This window comes from Martes martes (assembly GCF_963455335.1).
Source record: "Martes martes genome assembly, chromosome: 16".
NCBI classification, from domain to species: Eukaryota; Metazoa; Chordata; class Mammalia; order Carnivora; family Mustelidae; genus Martes; species Martes martes.
In genome coordinates, this window is record NC_137904.1 from 54,664,146 (window position 1) to 54,672,309 (window position 8,164).

General features: G+C 43.0%; 1 protein-coding gene across 1 annotated transcript in view; it reads left to right on the top strand.

Moving 5' to 3' along the window:
* MAP2K6 (mitogen-activated protein kinase kinase 6) overlaps positions 1-7,624 on the top strand; it is a 119,694-nt gene extending 112,070 nt beyond the window's left edge. Inside the window, exon 13 of the mRNA XM_080826871.1 lies at positions 7,291-7,624. The gene's annotated coding sequence lies outside the window, so the exon portion shown is untranslated. The remainder of the gene's footprint in view (positions 1-7,290) is intronic.
* Positions 7,625-8,164: the final 540 nt, after the last annotated feature.

Consider the following 8,164-nt stretch of genomic DNA (forward strand, 5'->3'; position numbering starts at 1 on the left):
CTGCTCGTTGTGTGTCCTTATTCTTGTTTTTGTCTTTGCTTGCCTCTGGTTGGCTAGCTTTTTAATTTTTAATTGTGGTCCCACCTTCCTTTGTTGTTGATCACTCCTGCCACATCGGATGTCCTAGTTGGGGACACGAGATATTCATTAGCCCCAGCATTCGAGGAAGCCAACGCTGAAACTAAAGGGGCTCCTGGTTTCTCCGAGTGCACTTGATTTAGTGTCTTTGGAAAGTGATGACAAAGGAGACAAGAGGGGGGCTAATGTTTTCATAGTTTTTAACACTAAAAATGCCTCCGTTGACTCACAGCTTTCATCGGCTCTGCTGGGAGAAACGTTCTTCCAAAGCTGTCTAACGAAACGCTTTATCTTCACCCTGAAAGTGAACGAGATGCTTAGTCCCTGACTTCCAGCCCCAAGGCTCTTTTTGGCCACGTGACTGCCTCCAACCTCGAAGGGAGGATTCATACATTCATAGAATTCACTGGAGTCGGTGGTCAGATCGAGGAAAATGAATTAAACCTCTGTTGTGCTGGGGATTTTGTCTTCTTAATGTCTGTCTAGGGCTCAGAGGGCGATTTCCTGGCTTAAAGCAATCTTCTGTTTTTATTGAATTAGCAACTAGAAGGTGCGGGTTTTTTGGACCCCTGAACTTTTACATATTCAGATGGAAAATTGCCAGAGTAAAATCTAGGGCAAAGACACTACCGAACAAACCCTATAAGAATAGGAAAAAAAAAAAAAAAGAAAAGAAAATTATTTTATTGTAGAAGCTCTGTGTTCCTCTTGTCTAGGGTGTGTGTGTGTGTGTGTGTGTGTGTGTGTGTGTGTGTGTGTGTGTGTTTTAGCACTGTTAAATATGCTGGCAGCTAAAGATACTCTTTGGTTTTCTTTGGCTTTAATTGGGGTACTCTGGATTTCTTTAGGAATCTGTTGAAAGCTAGGACCTTTTCCCTAGGAAAATGCACAGGGTACACGGAACACATAGTTTTGCAAACATTTTTTTGTTGAAGGAAGGGGAGTGAAGCCCAGTTTATAGACCCCGTAGGGTCAATAACCTTTCTCTGTAGAATGTGGACTGTGACATTCTAGACCAAGACTGGCAAACTTTTTCCGTAAAGGGCCAGGTAGTAAATATCTTTGGCTTTGTGTCCCATCAGCCTGTTACCACAATGCGGGTCCGCTGTTGTAGAGAGTGGAGGCGTCGGTAAACGATACATAAATGAATGAGCGTGGCTGTGTGTCCCAGTTAGGCTGGATTTACAGAATCAGACTATTGGCTGGATTTGGCCCACAGGCTGTGGTTTCCCAGCCCCCGTCCTGGACCATCAACCACAAAGTTCTGATGAACTCTGTCTAGAGACTTTTTTTCCCGTTTAGTGAGTATTGAGCTCAGCTGCTATTGGGACGTAGATTAGGACGATGGACATAGGAAATGAATTCGGGAAGCAGGGGAGACTCTTCATTTTCTCTCAGGTAAGTATTCCTCGCCCGGGAAGCCAATGGGACAGTTTTCCTCAGATGAGATAGAGTACCTACTTTGTCCATTTCTGTACAATCACCGACGTAACTTACTTCAACTTGGAAATAAAAGATAGGCTTCTCCTAGACATCAATGACATTCTTGTTGTCTCTGAGTTTTGCATTTCATTTCTCTCTGTGGTGTGATGCTTGTGCAGGGAGGGAGAATCATGAACCCAGACACCGTTTGTTTGGTTTTCCTTTTCTCCGAACTGCATTAGGTCGTAAGAATTTGGGAGGCCCTGGGGCCCTCAGAAGTAGAAGGCAGGTAGAATTCTTAGAATCTTCCAATTCATCCACCTGGGCTCTTGGGCCATCTTTGAAGAAAGTAAGACAGACAACGTTTGGGGTCAAAAAACTTGTTTGCAGGCAGGCTCAGCGCTCTGGGCTCTCACTGTGACAGTAGACTTAGGCCCACCCCTTGGGTACCGTCCTAATTGTTGCTAAGTTTCTATCTTAAGGGACCTAGGCAAAATGCCTCCTTCCTGACGGGAGGATCTTGGTTTGCCAACCCTGGTTGAGTTTCTGGGCTGCCCCGTCTCTAGGGAAAGCTTTGCCTTCCCTATGGGACCAGAACAACTATAATTTGCTTCACCTTCTGTCAGCACGTGTCCCCTCTTTGCTATAAGAGCCCTATACAAAGACCTGTCGGCCACCTAAGCTGCCCAGGTCCGCTTTCTTCTCCCAGAACAGCCCAACACATCTGACTTGGTCCTGTCGTGTCTTTATGATTCAGAAACGAGTTTTCTTCCTGCTGCATCATCAGGCAGACATGCATTATACTTAGAAGGACCCTCGGAACCTCCTGGGGAGCAGAGTTAAGTATTCGATCTGGCAATTTACCTGAAAGAATGTTTTTTCTTTGCCTAGGGAAACAAAACCTGAATTCCAGAGCCTTCAAAATGAAATTATCTTTCTGGGGAAAGCACCTTGCCACCAAACGCATCCCTCACCACTCGTTCCTGGTGTTTGCAAAGAAGATGAGTCCTTTTGCTGAAGTTTTGAGAGTCACTGTTGACAGCAAATATAATTGTACCACTGTGGGTTTTCTAATGGAGTCATTAGGAATTAAGGAATTAGGAATTAATACTTAACACTGGGGTTCATCTTTTGGGCTCCTGACCCAATCTCCTTTTTTAAGCAAAATCTCTAAAAGCCTCTTTTCTGTGTGAGGTGAAGGGGGCTGGGCCCTTAATAGAACACAAAGCAAGGTCAAGGACTTTGTGGTAGGGATTTTTTTTTTTTTTAAGAAAAAAATATCCCCTCTCACACAAACATGTGTTCATAGAATTCAAAAATATCCAACCTAGTTCCCACGGGACTGTCAGGATCTTGACATCATTCATATTGTTATTTGAACGATGACACTGAGCCCTTCGTCCTCGGGAGTTTGCAATGAGATTTGGGGAGATTTGCACTGTGTTTCTGTCTTCGAGTTGTCGGTCTGGAAAGATTCCTCTTTTGGCCGTTCTTTGGAATACGTGCACGTTTTCCTCTGGGTCCACTTCTGCATTTCTGGGATTCAGGGGCTCTTTCGAGGAATGAGGCTAATGGTCTTCTGACTTGGAGATGGATTTCAGGGAACGTTCAGGAATGTTTAGGCACTTACTCGCGTCTTAATGTAGGAAACAGAACTTCCTAACTAGTCCCCAGAGTTTGTGGCTTTGACCAAGCCACGGGGTCTTTCCAGGTTCCCTTGATCGCATTTGCTTGTTATTCCTACACCAGGCCCACGTGCCCCGGGCCAACTGAACGCTCCTGTGGAAAGGAGTGGATCCAACCATTTTCATAGATCAAAGCTCAGACTCAATAATTTTGCCTTGGTTCGACTACCTCGATTCCATTGTTCCCAAATCTTGAAAATGTCAGGGACAGCTAAGAGAACTTTTAGCAAAACCCTCATTCAGATTATAAGACCTTATAAGAAAAGTTCCATCCGTCCTGTAAAGAAGGACTGCTGGGTTGGGTATCCGTTCCTCTGCAGTATAATACGCTATTGGGGCGGAAATGAGCAATTAGCATCATTTGGTCACCACGAACATTCATTTATACCTGAATCCGCAAGCTATGTACACAAAGCAAGTCAGGCCCCTGCCTTAGGAGACTGTCTGTAGACTCTGGAATTTATGGGTGAACAGTGATGTGAAATTAGGTTTGGGGGCTGGGAGAAAAGATACACTCGAGGAGCAATGCTAAACCGGGGTCCCCACGGAAGAGTAAGCTGATAGAAGAAGCTGACAGGCTGGTGTATCCCCAACTTATTTTCAGTATTACTATGCACGTGATCTCATCTGGAAAAACCCATCAAAAAGCTGAACGTTAATTTTTTTTTTTCCTTAAAAATACTGAACTCTAAGGAGATTCAGAGACTGTGGCATTGATTTGGATGCCAGAAAATTTTCTCGTTTCCCTAGTATTGCTGATTCTACCAAGTCACCAATTTAAACTGAGGACACCCAGAAAAAAAGATAATAATGATTAGAGGCCTCACAGCATTTTGAGACTAAACAACCCATTGGTTGGCTACCCCCTGGGTAAAGAAATAGGAACACAAAACCAGGCGCCTTCATGTTTAGTTCTGATGACTGACGTGGACAGAAAGTTGAACACCAAAGCTTATCCAATGTGCATACTGTCTCCAGCAGGTAGAGGACTGTGAATGTCCTGAGGAAAACACTACAGGTCTTCATCAGGAGAGGAGAATCGATAACCTTAAAACACAACGCTCAGAGCTAGTTTGAATTTTCATAAGCAATGAATTGTGTGAAAAAAGTGTTTTTACTTTCTTCTGATCTCAAATTGTCCGACCTAGTGTGTGTTGGGGACTTGAGGAGAGAGGTGTCGAGGGCACAGAAGTGGTTTCCAGACTATGTTCCGTGATACCCCTGGGGGTCCCTTGTTGCGAAGGGAATGGGAAGACCGTTTGATGAAGGATGAAGAGTGTGATGCTCATCTGAAAATCCCATCAACCTCCAATCAGAGTATTTGGCTACCATTATCGTTCCCCTTGGCTGGAAAGTCTCTGTGGCTACTAAAGGCTTGGGAACTTTGGTTGAGATGATTACTTGAAGACCCGCCAAAGAATCTGGGAAATTTTATAGCCAACGGACGTCTGCCCTGGCTTCTGCTGTATTCAGGATGCTAACAGGGCTTGGAGGCTGAAGGGCAAAAAGAGAAGGCCACTTATTTAAATGTTTAAGCAAGAATCCTTTGAAAGAGAATGCAAAAAAAAAAAAAAAATCAGTATGTGATGACCAGGCGTGGAGACTCTTGAACTGCTTATTTTTCTAAAGTGGTTACCAATAACCTGATCTCAGTGGCAAGGAGGGGCGAGACTGGGCTCTTGATGGGCCGTGGCATATCTAAATTTCCATTTGCAAAGGAAGGAGTTGCCATTTTTGTTCATTGACGTGTAGGAAAAAGTACAATTTTAGCACAGAGAAGGGTCCTATCAGAGAGTCAAGCTAATGGCTACCTTCCTTGGGGTTCACAGGTGGAGAAAGGTAGTGGGAAACCAATACAGCCTTTGGAAGCTGACAACTGGTGACTTATCTGTCATGAACAGAACACAAGGGAGTTCTTAGGCATTGATCGAACCCTGTCAGGGGCCTTTTACACACATGTAGTCTGTGGTGGATTCTGATAGTGGCACTTGAGCCGTTCAACCAAATTCAACAGCTCGGGTTTTCCAGCAGCCATTTTAGAACTCTGTATGTGTCTAAAAGTTACATTTGGCAACGATATGTGGAGTTCTTGGCCAATCTCTGTGTAAAGAAGCCACCTGAGGAGTTTCAATTAAGAAAACTCAGACAATTTATCTGTTATAATACCCCTGTGTTTAGTTTATTCTCTAGTCTCAAATTTATTTTCTGAGTGGAGTGATTTTCTATGTGAACCGAAATGATGTTTTCGTAAAATAACAGGTATTTTTAAAGGAAAGATGTCTTCTTTATGTAAGTAACTCCCATGATTGGAACATATTTCCTGCTGCACAGAATTATCACATTTAAAGGTCACTTAAAGCTGAGAGAGGTATTAGGGTTGTAGTTCATATCCTTTATTTAAAGACACAAAGATTTTTCTATATATTTTGTGAAAATCCTGGTGGGATGCTGGATGTAACTTCTGTACAGAATTGAACTTTACAAGAATTTTAGTAAAATAGGTGAGTTGCCCCAGATTCCTTTGTGCTTTAGTTTCATCTTGGAAAAATGCTGCTTCTGGTTATTAATCTGGTCTTTGTAAGGAAAAAACCCATACATCCTCCCCCTGCCCTTACATTGTGTGAATTTTATGATAGACCTTTTCTGTTTGTATATATGATTGTCCTCCTGTGTTGCGTCCCACATTTGTTGGTAAGCCATGTTTATTGTGAAGACAGCTGTTGGGCAAGTGGAACCATGGCCGATCTTTACAATCCCTTGATGCTGAGAAAGAAGTAATCCCATATGTTAGTCAGGAGGCCTTTCAATCTCTTCCTAATACCTGACATATTATAAAAGGAGGTTTGAGAGGTTGTGCATCCCTATCCTTCGAAACCCATCTCCAACACTGTGCCTCTGGGGAGGGTGAACTAGCAGAATGACTGCCATTTTGTGGATTCCCTCATTGACTGACTCCCCCATCTTTCCTGCTATGTATTATGTGCTGCTAGCTTTTCCTGGTGGAAATCCTCTCTTCTTCATGGCTGGCACTGTCTTCTCTTCATGAATGAGGCAGACTGAACTCCCCAGTATGGAATTCATTAGAAATTCATACAGACCTGTGAAGGATTTGGGTGGAATGTTTCCATGCCTGTGAGGTGAATGTGAAATTGATGCGTTGGGCCTGGGAACTTTTTGCTTGTGAGCTGCAGAGGGAAGGGAGTCAGGAAGTATGTACATCATTCTTTTTCCCTATAAGGAAATGTGTGGACCTCCTCTCTTAGGCAGAAACATTTCTCACCGTTGTCTGGGAAAGTCAGTCAAGCTCTAGGATTATATTTAAAAATACCTGTTTTGAGGAGAAGCATGCCTTTTGTTGTCTTTGCCATATTGGTTTTGGTGGCCACCATGCCTTTTTATTTTAGCTTAATTTTCCTGTTACCTAGGTTGTGTGCATTGTTGATGTTGTTTTCTTTTGAACTACTGCTTATCATAAATGGTGATGTTATCTCAAATTCCTGAAACCAAGGAAATAGCTAATGCACAGGACTTGGGGTAGATGAAACCATTCGTGTTGATGTAGGTTAAGTTCTGACAGAGTTAACAGAAATGTATTGAATTGAGGGATAATGTGGCTTTAAAGGCGCCATGTTTGTTTTTAACATTTGGAGAAGCCACCTGTCCTACATCCTTATTCTTGGGAAATTCATCTTTTCATGAAAATACCATTGGTGGGACATACTTAACAGCCTGGATGACTGGCCTCTTCTCAGTCAATCAATGAGGAATTCTAATAATTGCCAAAGGTGGGGGGTAATTTTGCCTTTCATAGGTCATTCTACGGTGAAATTCCCGAACAATGGCATCGTGTAAAAAGCGTAACATTATAATTTCCCGTCTCTTTTCTGATCTAAGAGCACAGTAGAGGAAGAGGAAAGTTCTGATGTGATACCAAAATAGTTCATTGACTCTGTGTTTTTTGACCAAGGAAATGGCTGAGATGTTGAACTGAGTGGTTGTCACATGGTTCGTATGGTGACCTCAAAAGGCAAATGAAATTGGGACATTCAGTCAAACTGGGACTCCTCTGTTGATGAGGAGCTTACACTTGGATTTCCTACCTCAGGATATTCTTCAGTTTCATACTGCCGCTGAGGAGGAAGGAGCGAGCCGCAGACGCTGTCACGGTCTCCGGGTGTTTGTGTGCGTGTATGCAAAACTTCACACTGTGTGTGTTGTGTTCCATGTTGTGTCCATCTATGAACTGACTCACACAACAACTTGAAGATCGAGAAGGCAGGAATCATGGCAAAAGACACCCCTCCACCTCTTTTCGTCAGAGTGCTTGTTATGACTTTCATAGCTAGGCCAAATAACGTAACGTATTCAGGAGCAGGGTGTCCTTGAAAGAAATGGTGTGTTGATCTCGTAAGAAAATGTACAACCAATAAAAGACATTTAAAAAAGTGCGGCGAGTCTGTATATTAATTGAGTTGTTCATGGAAATTCTTTGTTCTGGGGATGCTGTTTTGAGGTATAGAAACTCTGCAGGTAAAAGCTTGGCTTGAACCATTTATCCTCTTGCTTTCCCATTTCTACCACCCCACTTCCCAAACAGAATGGAACAAAGCTTAACCGAACCCACAGTGTTGTGGTCTCGAAGACTCATCAGAAGCTCCTTTCCTCTGTAATGACTTCAGACTCAATCTTAGGATAGTCCGTATTCCTAGATTAGATGTGGAAGCCAATATCACATTATTAACATCAGATGGTTTGCAGGGAGGCTGGGTCCAGATGGCTTCAATGAAAAGATGAAGACCCAGACTTTTGGCTTTCATGGGTTCCTAACACTGAACTCTTAGGCCAATCAACTAGTCATTCGAATTTTTCCTAGTCTTCTATGTAATATACATAATTCTAGGAAATTTGCCTTACGTTATCAGGCAGTGCTGTGACACAGACATTCTGGGAAATGTATTTTCAAGCATATACGGTTGGGT